Consider the following 17372-nt stretch of genomic DNA (forward strand, 5'->3'; position numbering starts at 1 on the left):
AAATTATAATATCAGTGAGGTACAATGAAACAAGGAATATATGTAATTCATTAAGTGATACATTTGAATAACTAGAACAGTAATTATTCTAAAGTTAAACCTTTCATTGATGAAAAGGTATTGTCTGACCTTGACATCTCAGTAAATTTCAGTTTATGATTATTATTATTATTTTAAATATTTTTTTTTTCTTTATTGATTTTAGAGAGAGGAAGGGAAAGGGAGAGAGAGAACTAGAAATATCAAGGAGAGAGAACATCGATTGGCCGCCTCCTGAATGCCCCCCACTGGGGATTTGGCCTACAACCTGGGCATGTGCCCTGACTGGGAATCGAACGGGCAACCTCTTGGTGCATGGGTCAACCCTCAACCACTAAAGCCACACCAGCCAGGCCAGTTTATTATTTTTAAGTTAATGTCACTAACAGCCTATGGCCAAGGGCAAATAAAGTCCTCATCAAACCACCTAACAAAGCTGACAATTTAGCAAAATATATACATCACTACTAGAACTACTACTCATACAAAACCAATAAGAACTAAACCGCTTTGAAGGAACTATCAATTAAAATAATGATATCTAATATTACAGAAGCAAAATAATATACATTACATATTCCAAGAGACCAACCAAAAGATCTCTAAAAGAACATTTAATGCATTACTAGTTCTAAGAGGCCACCTTAAGAGTCTGATAGTAAAGAAAATATCTTATAGAAGTTTTCTAGATACAATCTGGACCTTAATGGAAAGGGGGAAGGACCATCAAGGTGTTGTCATTGAGCAGGGTCAAGAAATAAGGAATCATCACTTCATGTTCGTACATGGCAATGATATAAAATGTCTCTAAAATAGCAGTTAAGGCTTATCTTCTGATACTGACATTCGAAAGAAAACATATAGTGAACACAATGATCCATTTGTTTAAAATTCCAAAAATCTGAGGTCTGAGTGACTGCAGAGTTCTGGGGACCCCTAAACTCAGTCAATGTGACCAATGTATAACCTCAGAGAGCAAAGGAGAACATGACTACTGAGACTGTCAGCCTATGCCTAACCACAGACTGAAGGCCAGTGGCAAGAGGGTGTGGGGGCATCCTCAGAGCAATAATCAGGCAATTCTCTTTCTACATCATTAGAGTTAAGGTGTAGACCTAGTTGTGACTTCACCAAGCTAATGCCACCTGAGAGGGCTTGAAGTAAAAAACTAACTAGCTGGCAATTTCAGGGGTAGCTCTCTATTTAGGATCTCTCCAAGTAGAATACAGATGGACAAAATTTAGCTGGAGCTAGATTTTTCACCATTTTTATAATTAACTTGCATTATAGATAATCAAATCGACCATGATTTATTGAACACTTACTACTTCCAGGCACTGTCCTACATCCAGGCACTGCTCTACATCAGATCTAAATGACAGACACAGAACACTCTAGCCAGCAGCAGCAGAATATACATTCTTCTCAAGTGCATATGAAACATTCTCCAGGATAAAACACATTAGACCACAAAACAAATCTTAACCAATAACAGAAGACTGGAATTACATACAGTATCTTTTCCAATCACAATGAAATGAAACTAGAAATTAATAGCCAAGGGAAGGAAGCTAGAAAATCCTCAAATATATAGAAATTAAACAGCATGCTCAGAAATAACCAAAAAGTCAATAAAAGTCACAAGAAAAATGAGAAAATACCTTGAGACAAATGGAAATCAAAAGACAACATGTCAAAACTTCTGGGATACAGTGTAAGCAGTAATTTAAAGGAAGTTCATAGTTGTAAAAGTGTACATTAAAATAAGAAGAGATCTCAAATCATCAACCTAACTTTATACCTCAAGAACTACAAAAAGCAGAACAAACTAAACCCAAAGCTAGCAGAAAGATAAAAATAATAAAGATTACATTGGAAATAAAATTGAGAATAGAAAAAAAAAATCAACAAAACTAAAAGTTGGTTTTTTGGGGGGAAAAAAATCAACAAAATTGGCAAACACTTAGCTAGACTAAATTTTTAAGACAGAAGACTCAATTAAAAATTAGAAACAAAAGAGGGAAAATTACAACCAATTTTATAGAAGTAAATAAAACTATAAAAGAGAACTATGAATAACTGTACACCCCTGGACACTGTGATGGCATTGTAAATTGGTGCAGACACTATGGAAAACATTATGGAGGTTCCTAAAAAATTAAAAATTGAGCTGCCACATGACTCAGCAATACCACTTCTGAGTATTTATTCAAAGAAAACAAAAACACTAATTCAAAAAGATATGTGTACCCTTATGTTCAATGTAGCATTATTACAATAGTCAAGATATGGAAGCAACTTAAGTGTCCATCAACAGATGAATGTATAAGAGATGTGGCATACACAAACACACACAATGGAATATTACTCAGCCATAAAAAGAATGAAATTGTGTAATTTGTGACAACATAAATGGACCTAGAGGGTATTATACTAAGTGAAATAAGTCAGATAAAGACAAATACCATGATTTCACTTATATGTGGAATCTAAAAAAAAATGAATAAACAAAACAAAACAGAAAAAACCAAAAGACCTATAGGTACAGAGAACAAGCTGGTGATTGCCAAAGGGGGACAGGTAAATAAATTAATAAATTAATCTGACCAGTCACTGAGCTCCTGTGAGCTAGATTTTTAGACAGTGAGACATGTGGGACTAGATGGCCTCCATAGGCACTTTCTTGTAGGACTGTGTAATTATAAAACGAGGCAATAGTTCGCTTTGGACAGGAGGATGGAGTATGGAATAAAACAGAATGCAGACATTGTTCTGGTGGCGAATTCACAGGTGGTTATATTTTTATGTTTCACAAGTTAACATATGTGCTACATATAATGTTACATACACTTTATTTATTTATTTATTTTTGGTACGTGCCCCTAGCAGGAACGGAACCCAGGACTCTCTGGTCTGCAGGCCAACGCTCCAACCACTGAGTCAAACTGGCCAGGGCCATACACTTTAAAAGATAACAAAAAGAAGACTGGAAAATAATAAAATTAAAAGACAATTAAGCCTTGGCCAGTTTGGCTCAGCAGTTGAGCATCGGCCCATGGACCAGAGTCATGGGTTCAATTCCCAGTGAAGGGTGCGTACCTTGGTTGCAAGTTCGATCCCCAGCCTGGTCGGGGTCGCTTGAGAGGCAACCAATCAATGTGTCTCTCTCACATAGATGTTTCTCTCCTTCCCTCCCTCCCTCCCTCCCTCCCTCTCTCTCACTCTATCTGAAAATCAATGGAAAAAAATCCTAGGGTGAGGATTAAAAAAAGACAAAAAGATTTGTGCAACCAGATTCTGAGAGAACCGAGCTCTCCAGATTTGAGAATCTACTTGATTCAGCGCCTGATTTCACAGACTAAGAACCTAAGGCTCACGCACAATCAGAAGGATTTGACTAGTTGAGTTAGAACCAGAACTGAAACCCAGATTTCCTGATTCCCGGCCAGTGCTCTCCACATCACCTTCCTACAAAAGCTAGGATGCTCTGGGTTAGAGAGACCATTCCAACATATATACATACATGTAAATAAATAAATACGTAAATACATGCACACATAAATACATAAGTATTACAGTTCCTTAGGGAAGAGCTCTGGTGGTGCAATAGCTTTCTTTTTTTTAATCCTCACCTAAGGATATTCTTCAGATAGAGTGAGAGAGAGAAAGGGAGAGAGAGAGAAACATCAACATGAGAGGGACACATCGACTGGTTGCTTCCTGCATGACCCTGACCAGGGTCGGGGACAAACTGCAACCGAGTGCCCTTGGCCACAATCGAACCCGCAACTCATTGGTCTGCAACTGAGCCAAACTGGCCAGGGTGCAATAGTTTTTTTTGCATATAATTATTTCCTTATTATAAGTACTTTTATTATTTCATTTTCTGCTTCCTACAACTCTGTAAAATAGTTATGGTTTATATTTTTAATGTGTCATTTATAAATAAACTGAGAGGCACTATAGCACAGTCGTTAAAAGGTCAAGCCAAGCTGACTAGGTTATAATTCTTGCTAAATCCTTATTAGTTGTATATGACCTTGGACAAATAATCTCTCTGGACCTCAGTTTCATCATCTGTAATATGGAAACAATAATAGTTTCTACCTCATAGGGTGTTGTGGGGATTAAATGAGTTAACATATATAAAATGGCTTACATCAATACCTGGCACATAGTTAGAGCTCAAGAAATGTCAGTCATTATATAAAGTGATCCGTGACTTCCTCCAGATCACAAGCTGACACTGTTGGGACTATGACTAGCTTGCTTTTGCTAAGATCCTTCCACCTGACCCACAGAACTCCCTCTCCCATTGGTAAATACTATAGAGGTAATGTAAAGATGTTTAGGGGCAAATTTTTACTCTGGGCTCTTATTAGTCCCCACTTCAAGTAAAATCTAACTGTTCAGTCCCTCACAATATGATCCTGCAACTTTAATGCTGCAAGTTTGTTTACAATTTAAAACTACCTTCTTTTAAACCCCTTTATTGCTTGCATAACTCAAAACTTGACATACAAAAGGCATTAAGAACTTACTAATAAACTTTACCACTTTCAATAGCCTCTCTCAAGCTTGTTTTCTGAAATTCTCTGCTTTGCATTCCTAAGTGCTGCTGTGTGATGAGCTGAATAGAGATAACTCAAGCCGAATAGGAAAAAGAAACACTGAACATGCACAAAAGCAAAACTTCAAATGATATGGCACCATTAGAGACTCAGAAAAATCACAATGGCAGATAAACCGAGGGAGCATCGATAGGCACCTGGAATATTTCTTTTTCAAGAGAGGATGGCAGGTGCAGGATGTGCCAGACAGCACATGGAGTCTGCAGCACAAATCATGGACCAGTGTAGGCAGCTGGTGGGGACCCACTGCTAGATAGCAATCACTGGTTAGCAGTTATCATCCTTAGCTACAAAGGCTGAGGAGTGGCTCTCTATATCTGCATTCTTCAACTGCTTATTTATCTCAGTGCTAAAGTGACAGTTGGCCTTGAGGCATATTTACCCATCTGGTCAAAAAATAAAAATAGAAGAATCATACATAAAAGCAAAACACACAAGGGGCTTAATAAAATTTGCATTAATGGAATATGACTCAGCCATAAAAAAGAATGAAATCTTATCATCTGCAACAACATGGATGGACCTAGAGGGTATTGTGCTGAGTGAAATAAGTCAGACAGAGAAAGACAAAAGCCATGTGATTTTATTTATATGTGGAATATAAAAAGTAAAATAAACAAACAAGCTGAACAGAAACATTTTGATGGTTGCCAGATGGGAGAGGAGTTGGGGGAGATGGGTGAAAAAGTGAAGGAATTAAGTAGTACAAATAGGTAGTTACAGGGAGGTAAAGTATAGCAAAGGGAATATAGTCAATAATATTGTAATAAATACATAAGGTGTCAGATGGATGCGAGATTTACTGGAGTGATTACTTCATAAGTTATATAAATGTCTAATCATGGGGTTGAATACCTGAAACTAACATAATATTGTACATCAACTGCAATTAAATAAAAAAGTATTTTTTCAAATGTTTTTATTGAGCCCTGGCCGGTTTGGCTCAGCAGTTAGAGCATCGGCCTGGTTCGGTTTCTGCTAAGGGCACGAACCTCGGTTGTAGTTTGTCCCCGGCTCTGGTTGGGTCATGCAGGAGGCAGCCACTCTATGTGTCCCTTTCCTCTCTCTCCTTCCCACTCTATCTGAACAAAAAATAGAAAAATGTCCTCAGGTGAGGATAAAAATAATAATAATAATAATAATAATAATAATAATAAATGTTTTTATTGATTTTTTTAGAGAGAGAAGAAAGGGGATAGAAACCTTGATGTGAGAGAGAAACATGGACCGGCTGCCTCCTGCATGCCTCCCACTGGGGATCGAGCCTGCAACGTAGGCATGTGCCCCAACCTGGAATTGAACCGGGACCTCTCAGTCCATGGGACAATGCTCAATCCACTGAGCCACACCGGCCCGGCAAATAAAACAAACATTTAAAAAATAAAATAAAATTTGTACTGAGCCATGTGATAGGTTATCTCCTTTCAACTCTCTTTGTGCCTTATTACAGAAAAGTCCCTTAAAATCTGAAGTCTGATAGTAAGATTTGTTTTTCTTTTTTTCCTCTGAGCAGCCACTGTTCTTCCATAGGGCCATGCACTTCAGGAGAAGCTGGCCGCAGCACTAGCTCCAGGGGTGGTTCCTAAGAAGTCTCAGCTATTTTGTGCATGGCGCTCCCTGGCAACTGTCACTATTCCAGCAGTGGGCACATGGCCTGGGTTTGCCACACTGAAGGAAAAGGCATATTTCATATTTAGAGGAGAGGTAGTATCCCAACGTTGGCATCTATTGGCTGACTTTTTCATGTTAGTTGAGATTTTCCTGTTTTTTGGGTTTTTTTTGGTAGTAAGAATAATTTTGCATTGTACACTAAACATTTTTGATTATGATATTCTCAATCTGTTTAAATCCAATGGAAAATGTTTATTTTCTTTTAGCAGGCAATCAACCCAGTTGGACTCAGGTCAAAGTTCCAACCAATCTTTTGTGAGGTATGATTTGAATACTAGTTCCACATTCAAAGCCTCTGCAGAGCTATTCTGGTCTGTCTGGCATTACTGTTATCCAGTGGCCAGTCTAGGACCTGGACCATCCGTGATACATCTCGTTTTTGTATGCTGTTTATGGTCAGACCCACACATTTAAGGGTGAGCCCAGGAGTTCAAAAACAACACTATGAGGTTGCTTTCCTGAGCTCCTCCCTCTCCATCATCTCCCAGGTATTCATCAGTTCCTTGAGTTCCCCTTTCCTGTCTTCCAGCCAAAAAAACTGGGGCCTTTGTTACCCTCTTCTACCACATATCTTGGGGATTAGGCAGCAGGTAAAGAGAGAAAGGAAAAAGTGATGGGAATTTGCCCTACCTTTTTAGGACTGCAGCTTCTCCAATGAAGAGGAAGAGTCCTCTCCCTTAGAGTTTTAGGCATCTGTGGGCCCTGCTGCTATGACTGCCAGTACCAACACCACAAGAAATGAGAGAACGGAGAGGAAAACTATAAGGGGTCAGTTTCTGCCACTCTTTCTCTGAGTGTTAGAAGCCTCCTATCCCAGTCAAGTCAGAACTAGAGAGCTTACCCTGCAGCCCTCTCTTTCCATGCCTAGTGCCCACTTGTAGGTTTGGGCTGCACTGCATCCAGGCCAGCAGATACTAGAAATAAAAAGGGAAGCTCCTAGCTCGATGGTAGTAGTTCAAATCCTGGTCTTCTCTAATCCATTTGCTACTATTGACGTTTCAGAACCCTCAAATTGTTGTTCCATGTGTTCTATCCAGATTTTTTTTAATCCTCACCCGAGGACATTTTTCCCATTTTTTTGTTCAGATAGAGTGGAAGGGAGAGAGAGGAAGAGAGAGAAAGAGAAACATCGACGTGAAAGGGACACATCAAGTGGTTGCCACCCGCATGACCCATCCAGGGCCGGGGACAAACTGCAACCGATGTACGCGCCCTTAGTGGGAACCAAACCCAGGTCTCTCTGGACCGCAGGCCGACGCACTAACTGCTGAGCCAAACCGGCCAGGGCTCTATCCAAATTTTTAACTGCATTTGATGGGAGACTGAGTGGAACGTGCTTTCTCGGTCTTACCCAGACCTCTCCAGGGGCAGTATTTTTTAGTTTAGTAGTTATATATTACATTAATGTTTATAAAACAACAGAAAATCACTAACTCCATAGATATGTTTTAGAATGAAGTTCAAGTAGGCTTTAAGTTAAAAAATATAATTTAGTTTACAGAAAATATTAAGTAAAACTCTACAGATGTTACTGGAATGTGGCAACACTTATGTCAGTGGTATCCAAATGTTGGAAGTTTGAGAAATGCTGTTCTACAGGAAAGAAGCTATTTTATTTTTAAAGCCACTTCTCTGTAGGTCTATTTTTATAATAGCATTATACATTTTAATAATAAATTAATAGAAAATAAACAACATATGAACCTGCTTATATATTTGCTTATAGTTTCCTTCTGGCTATTATACCTGCAGAATACTGAGCAAGATAAGGAAGCCCATTCAGGGACCTGCAAATGAAGCTTTCCTTAGGAAGATGGGTCTGAGGGCCTTAGAAGGAAGGACAGAGGGTAGAAGGGAGTTTACACACGGATTAGGCAGTAAATGAAAAACTGGATTCAGAAGTTATCCTCTTCTTTTAGAAGTTTGCCTAACTTAGCCTAGAGCTTAATGAACCCTTCCATGGTCTTCCCATAGTACCTTCTTCACACCCAACATCATAGCACACCTAACTGTAATCCCTGGTTTCCTTTGTCCACTTATTAGACTTTGAAGTCCCTGAAACTTGAAATAATGACCATGTCATCTTCATCTTTGTATCCCAGGCATCACAGAAGAGATTTATGTAGATCATCAGTAATGATGACTACATGGATGGATACATTTCCCAAAACCATGCTTAGCACAGACACAAAATCATAATGACTCCTCCCTTAGTGGAAACAGCAGCTATATTATGCAACTAGGTTAATGTCAACTAGGCATTTATCAGACATCTTAAAGACTGTGGATAAAGACAAAATACAAATGTGTGTGTGCGCGCACGTGCCCAGATGTAGTAGTGTATGTCGGGGGTAGTTTTCAGAATCCTAAGGGCTCCATCCACATCTAGCCTAACACTGCTGGCCCACATCACTCAGGCATTCTCCTGGCTGCTCACCAGTCAAGTCTGCCCCTGATTATAACCAACAAAAGTGAAGGAAAATCCATTCTATTGTGAGAGACTTTCCCCTTTATACTGGGCATAATCAATATTACCTTCTTCCCCAATGTTGTAATAAAAAAGAGAGTTGCATGATAATAGGTATCAAACTTGTCTGCTCCAGCTGTTTTATTCTCTTAAAGTTACAATGTTCATGTTATGAGATCAATGTGTTCTCTATTTCAGTGATCAAGATACCTTCCTCTTCATCACCTCCACATCCAGTTGATCCCTAAATGTTATGATTCTTCCTTATGAATCAAGACTCTATTTCCCTCCATCACACTGTACAATGACCAATAAGGCGATATATAATCTGACCTCATCTCATTATTCTCCCCTCATGTACTCCTCTTCAGCCACTGGCCTCCTCACTGTTCCTCCAACACACAGGCACTCTCCGACCTCAGGGCCCGTGTAATTTTTCTGCCTCAAATGCCCTCCCTTCAGATATTCACATGGCTTGCTTCCTCACTTCATTTGAATGTGGCTCAAACGAAGCTGCTCACACTTCTCAGTGAAGCCTAAGCTGGTCACACTACATAAAATCATTCTCCACTTAACACTCCCTTATACTCATCCCTCTTCCTGATTAATTTTCCTTCCTGGCAATTACCACTATCTAAATATAGTATAGCCCTGGCCGGTTTGGCTCAGCGGTTAGAGCGTCCGCCTGCGGTCCGGAGAGACCCGGGTTCGGTTCCCGCTAAGGGCATGTACCTCGGTTGCAGTTTGTCCCCGGCCCTGGTTGGTCGTGCGGGTGGCGGCCACTCGATGTGTCCCTTTCACATCGATGTTCCCCTCTCTCCCTCTTCCTCTCTCTCCCTCCCACTCTGTCTGTACCAAAAATGGAAAAATGTCCTCGAATGAGGATTAAAAAAAAAAAAAATTAAATGTAGTATATATTCACTTATTTGTCTTCCTACTAGACTAGAAGTTCCATGAGAGCAAGGAGTTCTGTGTATTTTGGTCACTGCTGAATACCAAATGCCTAAAACAGCACCTACCAAATAAGAGGTGTTTAATAATTATTTTCTGAAAGAATGAACAAAACTACTTCCATCTTCATTGCCTCTAATCGAAGTTACAGCACCATCAGTTCTAGCCCACATTACTATAACTATCTTTTAAAAGGTTTTTCTGCATTTACCTTAATTCCCAAATATGTCATTCTCTCTACCTTGGGGATAAAGCCCAAAGCTCATGGTTCATCAAGCTTTTCGTGGTCTGATTCTGCACACTCCTCTAACCCATCCCTCTTTCTTCACACCATGGCCATGTTCCAGCTGTTCTGAATTATTTTTAGTTCCCCTAGAGAACTACTCTCTCACTTCTAGGTGTTTCCACAAGCTGCTCCCTCCCCTAGGACGTTTTCATCATTACTCTGGCCACCCACTTCTTCCTTAGCCTGACTCTACTTACCCTTCACATCAGTATAGCATTCCTTCATCCAGGAAACATTCTTCTCCCCAGGACTGCGCTAGGTGTACGTCTATGTGCTCTCAGAGCACACATATGTATCTCTTACTCAGCCTCTGCCATGTTGCACTGTAATTGCCCGTATGACTGACTGTGTCACAGCTATAACCTACCTGAGGTCAGCACGGTGCCAAGAACATAGCAGGTACTTAATAAACTTTGTTGAAAGACTGCATGAAGAAACAAATAACTTTCTACTTTAGTGTTATCTTTGGCAAATTATTAATAGCTATGTCTAAGAATCCTTTCACATACCTTCAGAAGGGAAAAATCTAAAAAGCAAAAGTAATTTTTTATTTGAGATTTGATCAAATATAGGACTTTTAGCCCAGCTGGTGTGTCTCAGTGGTTGAGCGTCGACCCATGCAGCAACAGATCGCCAGTTTGATTCCCGGTCAGGGCACATGCCCAGGTTGTGGGCCCGATCCCCAGTGGGGGGCATGCAGGAGGCGGCTAATTGATGTTCTCTGTCATGGATGTCTCTATCTCTCTCTAAAATCAATTTAAAAAAATTATTAAAAAAAAAAAAATAGAGAACTTTAAACTATGATGAAAGGGTCCAATGATAAACTAGCACACCAATGAAAATATTTGAAGAAAATATAAAAAGTTAGGAAATGTTTAAAATAATCTGTACTGAAATGTTGTATACCTTAGAATACTTAATGTATTAATCAAAGCTACTGGCTAAGAGTTCCATTTATGGAAGACTCTTATAAATTAGTGGACCTAGGCAATGATCACCAATGGCTACTAATATCATACACACAAAAAGATAACCAGACATTAAGTACCACCTAGTGGAAATATATACCAACACTTACTATTTCTTCAAACAAACAAACAAAAAACCTAAATCTAATTAGTCTCTTGATTTAACTACAAATTTACAGATAACATAGTAAAGGACATGATAAGTGTTAACTGACCCCACTGGGACATAGTCACCAATATTCAGACTGAGGGAAAACTCTAGGACAAATGATACAGTTCCTTTAACATTTTTCCATTAATTTCTAGGAGGGAGGAGGAGAGAGAAACATCAATGTGAGAGAGACACATCATTTGGTTGCCTCCTGAAAAACCTTAACTAGGGCTGGGGATCAAAACTGCAAACCAGGTATGTGCCCTTGACCGGGAATCAAACCTGAGACCCTTCCGTCCTCGGGCCAACGCTCTAACTGCTGAGCCAAACCGCCAGGGCCTGTGGTTATGTTTTTAAAAAGAATTCTTATCTTTTGGAGGCACGTAATTAAATATTTACAGACGAATAATATAATGTCTAGGATTGGTTTCAAAATAATCCAGGAATAGGGTAAGAAAGAGGAAAGGGGTATAAAGTTTAAAATTTTCCATAATAAAACGTATTTAAAAATTATGGATGATGATGATAAAAAAAAATTATGGAAAGCAAGGTTCATTATAAGTTTAGCAAAGAACAAATAGAGTCCTGATTTTTTCATATTAATTTTATATACTTAAAAAAATAAAATTAATATGTTTAACAGAATATAAACGTTTCAAGAATAAAACTCTCGCTCTGCTCTCCATCCCCAGTTGCCTCTCTAGCCATAACTACTGTTAACTGAGTGTACTTCTGGAGCACATGTCCAGGAATACTTTATGCACTTAGGAATATAAGATGTTATATAAACTGAATCCTACCATAAATATTATTCTATATCTTGCTCTTTTTAACTTAATATTCTTGGACATTATCCCATATATCTGGCTTTACCTCACTCTTTTTAAATACTGTATCATATTCTATGGCATAGACTACATAATTCATTTAACTAACTCCCCTACAAATGAAGATTATACTCTTTTCAGGGTGTTATTATTACAAACAATGCACCATGGATATTTTTGGGCATATATCATGATGTGCCTATGCAAGTGTGTCAGTGAGATAATTTACAGAAGATGAACTGCTCTGTCACAGGATATATGCATTTAAATTTTGGACAGATATTATCAAACTGCCTTCCAAAAAGGTTGCACTAATTTACACTCACTCCCTTTCTTCCCATCAGTAGTATCTGAGAGTGCACGCTTCCCCAATACTTGGGATTGACACATTTGAATAATTTTCAACTGACATTTGAAAAGTTTTATATATATACCTGTATATTTTATTTGTATGTCTTTAATTATGGTAACTACTGATCTTTCTTTCCCTCTTTATATAAACTGTCAACTCATGTCTTTTACACTGGATTCTTGGTCTTTTAAATTGATTTGTAAAAATACTTTGTGTGCTAATGAAATCAGAGTACTTGTTTTGAAAAGAAAAAAAGAATAATGACACTCAAACTACAGATTTGAAAAATACTAAAGATTGGCTTCAAAATACAAGTACATATTACCTACCAAGAAACAATGTGACTATATGAAGTCAACTTTCTGTAACCATGTATGATGTGATTACACAACATTCAAATAAAATGTAAAAAAAAACCAAAGACATGTCACAGTTCATATCTTCAAGAAACCATGGATTCGCATGTCAGTTGTTTAAATTGACTCATTTCCCCTTGCACTCCTCCCTACCCTTTCCTAGACCTAGCTAGGGCACTTCTATTCACCTGACTGGAAATCCTGACATTCTCTTTAACGCCTCATTCATGTCACAGTCAAGTCGGTTACCAAGGCCTACTAATTTGTGTTCAGAAATGATAGAACCAGACCCTGGTCTAGGTTCTTTGTTACAATAGCTCGTTTAAGAGAATAGACTCAAATGCCCACCCAGGCTTCCTGAACCTAAAAACCTTCCTCATTATTATGGCTGCCCTCTTCCCTCCAAATGTAGGCCTGTAAGGTTGGCACCTGCACTATTACTGCTTTAACTGCAGTTGATCTTGATGCATCCAATCTTTCTAGATCTACTACTGATCTTAAATATTATCTCTGTATTAAACAAAAACAGCATTTTCATCCTATACTGTATCCCCCTGCTTAAAAACCCACAATACCGCCCTGGCTGGTTTGGCTCAGCGGTTAGAGCATTAGCCTGCGGTCCGGAGAGACCCGGGTTCAGTTCCCGCTAAGGGCACGTACTTCGGTTGCAGTTTGTCCCCAGCCCTGGTTGGTCGTGCGGTGGCAGCCACTCGATGTGTCCCTTCACATCGATGTTTCTCTCTCTCTCTCTCTTCCTCTCCGTCCCTCCCACTCTATCTGTACAAAAAATGGAAAAATGTCCTCGGGTGAGGATAAAAAAAAAACAAAAAAAACCCACAATACCTATCTACCTAATATCCAATAAAGAGTTAGTAGAGGTATAATATGATAGACACATGTTCATTTTAGAAACCTTTCTCAAACCTGGCACTACCTTTTACTAGGTCTGACATGAATTTGTTTCATATTCATTATAATGAAGAATAATATCTACAAGCCTTCCAGATCTATGTGATGATTAAATGAAATGATTTATGTAATAGTGCCTGGCATATACAAGGTGCTCAAAAAATAGTAGGCAAATAATGCTAATGTGATTAAATTTTCTAAACTCAACAGAATTTGATAAGATTTTTAAATCAGAGAAAAGACCAAGTGTCTACCATAATTCATGGTATGTTGCATGAACTTGATAATTTATGTTAAAACTTGGGCTTCGGGGTCCCTCCCTCACGGCCCGTCCACGTGTGGCATGGGTACCGGGGTTGTAGCGGTCAGCGGCCGGGCGGCGCTGACAGTATCCTACAGTTAACATTAAACTTCTCCTGATGGAGCCACAAAGTAAACAGCTCATGGCTTCTGATCAGGACGCTAAGGTCATGGCTGAACTGCAGGGCCAGAGAGTCCAGGAAGGGAAAGACAGCAATCATCTGATGAATGGTCCCATATCTCAAACCACTTCTCTGACAAGCTCCATCCCAGCTTTGAGTCAGGTACCAACAGCCAAGGTTTCAGAGCTAAACCCCAATGCAAAAGTATGGGAGACACCTGTGTTACATTTGGAGGCAGGGAGTGCAGTACAGTGGTGTGAGCGCAGCCTGGGAGAATACACTCTGCCAACACCCTAGCTACAGCCAGGAGGAATTGGATGCCAATGGTGATGGTGACAAAAGTCATGAGAATGCAGCATTGTCAGAGTTACAGGAGTCGGACCAAACAGCCATGAACACTTTGGCTCTGGATCACTCGGAATATGAATCTCTGCCTGAAAACAATGACACAGGTGATGTGTCGGTGAAAATTCTGCTGCATATGATGTCTGAAGTTTTGTTGCCTACATTTTCTTATGGGATTTTTGTGGATTCATGAGTCACATTTAGGTCTTTTGTCCATTTTGAGTTTATTCTTGTGTGTGGTGTGGGTTGATGGTCTAGTTTCATTTTTTTTGCATGTAGCGGTCCAATTTTCCCAACACCATTTGTTGAGGAGGCAGTCTTTACTCCAAAAAAACAAAAAACAAACAAACAAAAAAAAACACTTGGGCTTCACCCTGGCAAATTTAGCTCAGTGGTTAGAGTATCGGCTTGCAGACCAAAGAGTCCAGGGTTCGATTCTGGCCAAGGGATCGTACCTTGATTGCGTTTCATCCCCAGCCCTGGTTGGGGTCATGCGGGTGGCAACCAATTGATGTGTCTCTCTCACATCGATGTTTTTCTCCCTCTCTCTCTCTCTCTCTTCCTCCTTCCTGCCCTCCAGCTCTATCTGAAGATAAATGGAAAAATATCCTTGGGTGAGGTTAAAAACAAACAAACAAACAAACAAAAACTTGGGCTTCTAGGAAAGCATAGCAGAATGAATACACATTTACCTCCTCTCTCAAAATTCCAATAAAATCACAGTAAGAGTAAAAAAGGGCATACATTCATAAGGACAGAAAGAATAGGAGAGGATGACACAACAGATGAGAAGTATCATCACAATTTTAGAATCTAGAAAGTAAATGGAGTAATGGAAAATGTAACAGACGAGATCATGCTAAAACTTAAATGCTGGTGTGGGTGAAATGAACAAGAAAGCTGGTTAGAACTTCTGAACCTGGAAAGGATGAGAAATTAGAGGTTCCTGCACACCTATAAATGTGGATGTATGGTGTGGAATAAAAAACAAAAAGTTGCCCTGGCCAGGCTGGCTCAGTGGTTGGAGCGTCGGCCTGTGGACCAGAGAGTCCCGGGTTCGATTCCCGCTAAGGGCACTTACCAAAAAATAAATAAATAAATAAATAAAAAGTTGGTTGGACACCTTTATTTATTTATTTATTTATCCGCACCCGAGGACATTTTTTCTTTTTCTTTTTGTTCAGATAGAGTGGGAGGGAGGGAGGGGGGGGGAGAGAGAGAGAGAGGGAGAGAGAGAAACATCGATGTGAAAGGGACACATCGAGTGGCTGCCACCCGCACAACCCAACCAGGGCGGGGGACAAACTGCAACCAAGGTACATGCCCTTAGCGGGAACCGAACCTGGGTCTCTCTGGACCGCAGGCCAACGCTCTAACTACTGAGCCAAACCGGCCAGGGCGGTTGGACACCTTTAAAAGGATCCCTCACTATTTTCCCCTCCTCACCCCAAGCTGCCAAATGACAACTTTTTTTCCACTTTGGCAGAAGACGGGTTTTATTTGAACCTTAGATGTTCGGGTCTTTGGTATACCAAATACAGCTGATAATGGGGCACCTGGCAGGTAGCAATGTTGGAAGATAACAGCCATTTGGTGGATTCTGATTACAAAGCTCCTTTCTGCCCTGGACAGTTTTGCTCAGCGGTTAGAGTGTCGGCCTGCGGTCCAGAGAGACCTGGGTTCAGTTGCCGCTAAGGGCATGTACCTCGGTTGCAGTTTGTCTCCGGCCCCAGTTGGGGTCATGCAGGAGGCAGCCACTTGATGTGTCCCTTTCACGTCGATGTTTCTCTCCCTCTCTTCCTCTCTCTCCCTCACACTCTATCTGAACAAAAATGGAAAAACGTCCTTCGGTGAGGATAAAAATAAATAAAATAAAAAATCTCCTTTCACACCTTCAATGAAGGGAAAGCCAAATGCCACCCGATTTTTTTTTTTAAAGAATTTCTATTAAAGTGTATTTTAAATTAAAATAATCTTTAGAGACAATCTTTCGTTATTCACATTTTGAATGTCACCTTCTTTTCCATCAATATTCTAATGGCATTCCCAATCCTCTGCATTTGGGAATGGCTGAAGTTAGTGAGTAATAAGACAGACATCTAGCTGGTGAGCAGGAGTCTGATGGCTGTGTTAGTTAACCTTCAAGTCATTATTAAGTGACAGAATCTAATGATCCAAGTAATCTCTTTCTGTATTAAAGTCTATTAAACAAATTACAGGATCTTAGAAGCAACTCACCAAGCAAGAAATATCTCACACATGTATGAACACTTTTCTTCAAATAATAATAAATTAGCATAAATTTAACATTACTTGTTATTTAATTTTTTTAGGTTAAATTTCTTAACAAATGTGGCACTGACTTTTTAAACAAGATTAAAACAACCACAAGGGTGACTGGAGAAGCCCACCTTTATCACTATATTGGGGTTCCATATAAGATTTATTCCAAACCATTTGGTGCCTTTTATAAAAATAAAAATAAAAAACTCACAAAATGTCAAGCAATTTCCACTCCATCTTCAACACCAGGACAATAAGAATCACCAGTCAGTGTTCAAGATCCACAGTGGCTATACTACCATTAATTTAGATTCCCCTGGAGAGGAAACTATGACAAGGGCAAAGGACTCAAAGGTTGGAATGGAACTTCTATGAAAGTAGAGATTTTTTTGCTTTTATTTTGTTCACTGATTTATTTCTAGCCCCTAAGACAGGACTGGAACATAGTAGATGCTCAATTAATACTGAAAAATAAAAGGCTGCCTTGAAAGATCCTTTTGGTCCTTCTAAAGTTGGAAGCAACCAACACAAAAAACAATTAGCAAGGTTGGTGGTGTTCCTACTTAACACCAAACCCTCCTTTCTCCTGTAATGCCAGATTTCCACAGCTACTTATAATTTAGAATATACTCTCTAGCACAATTATGAAAAAGGAACAGAATTTTTACTTCTCTAGACTGGGAGACACAGCCCTAGTCTATCAGGATGTCACTT

General features: G+C 39.4%; 1 protein-coding gene across 5 annotated transcripts in view; it reads right to left on the minus strand.

Moving 5' to 3' along the window:
- The window catches only part of MED20 (mediator complex subunit 20), an 80300-nt gene that overhangs the window by 6100 nt on the left and 56828 nt on the right, over positions 1 to 17372 (minus strand). The window lies entirely within an intron of this gene.

This window comes from Molossus molossus, unplaced genomic scaffold, assembly GCF_014108415.1.
Source record: "Molossus molossus isolate mMolMol1 unplaced genomic scaffold, mMolMol1.p scaffold_m16_p_8, whole genome shotgun sequence".
Lineage (NCBI taxonomy): Eukaryota > Metazoa > Chordata > Mammalia > Chiroptera > Molossidae > Molossus > Molossus molossus.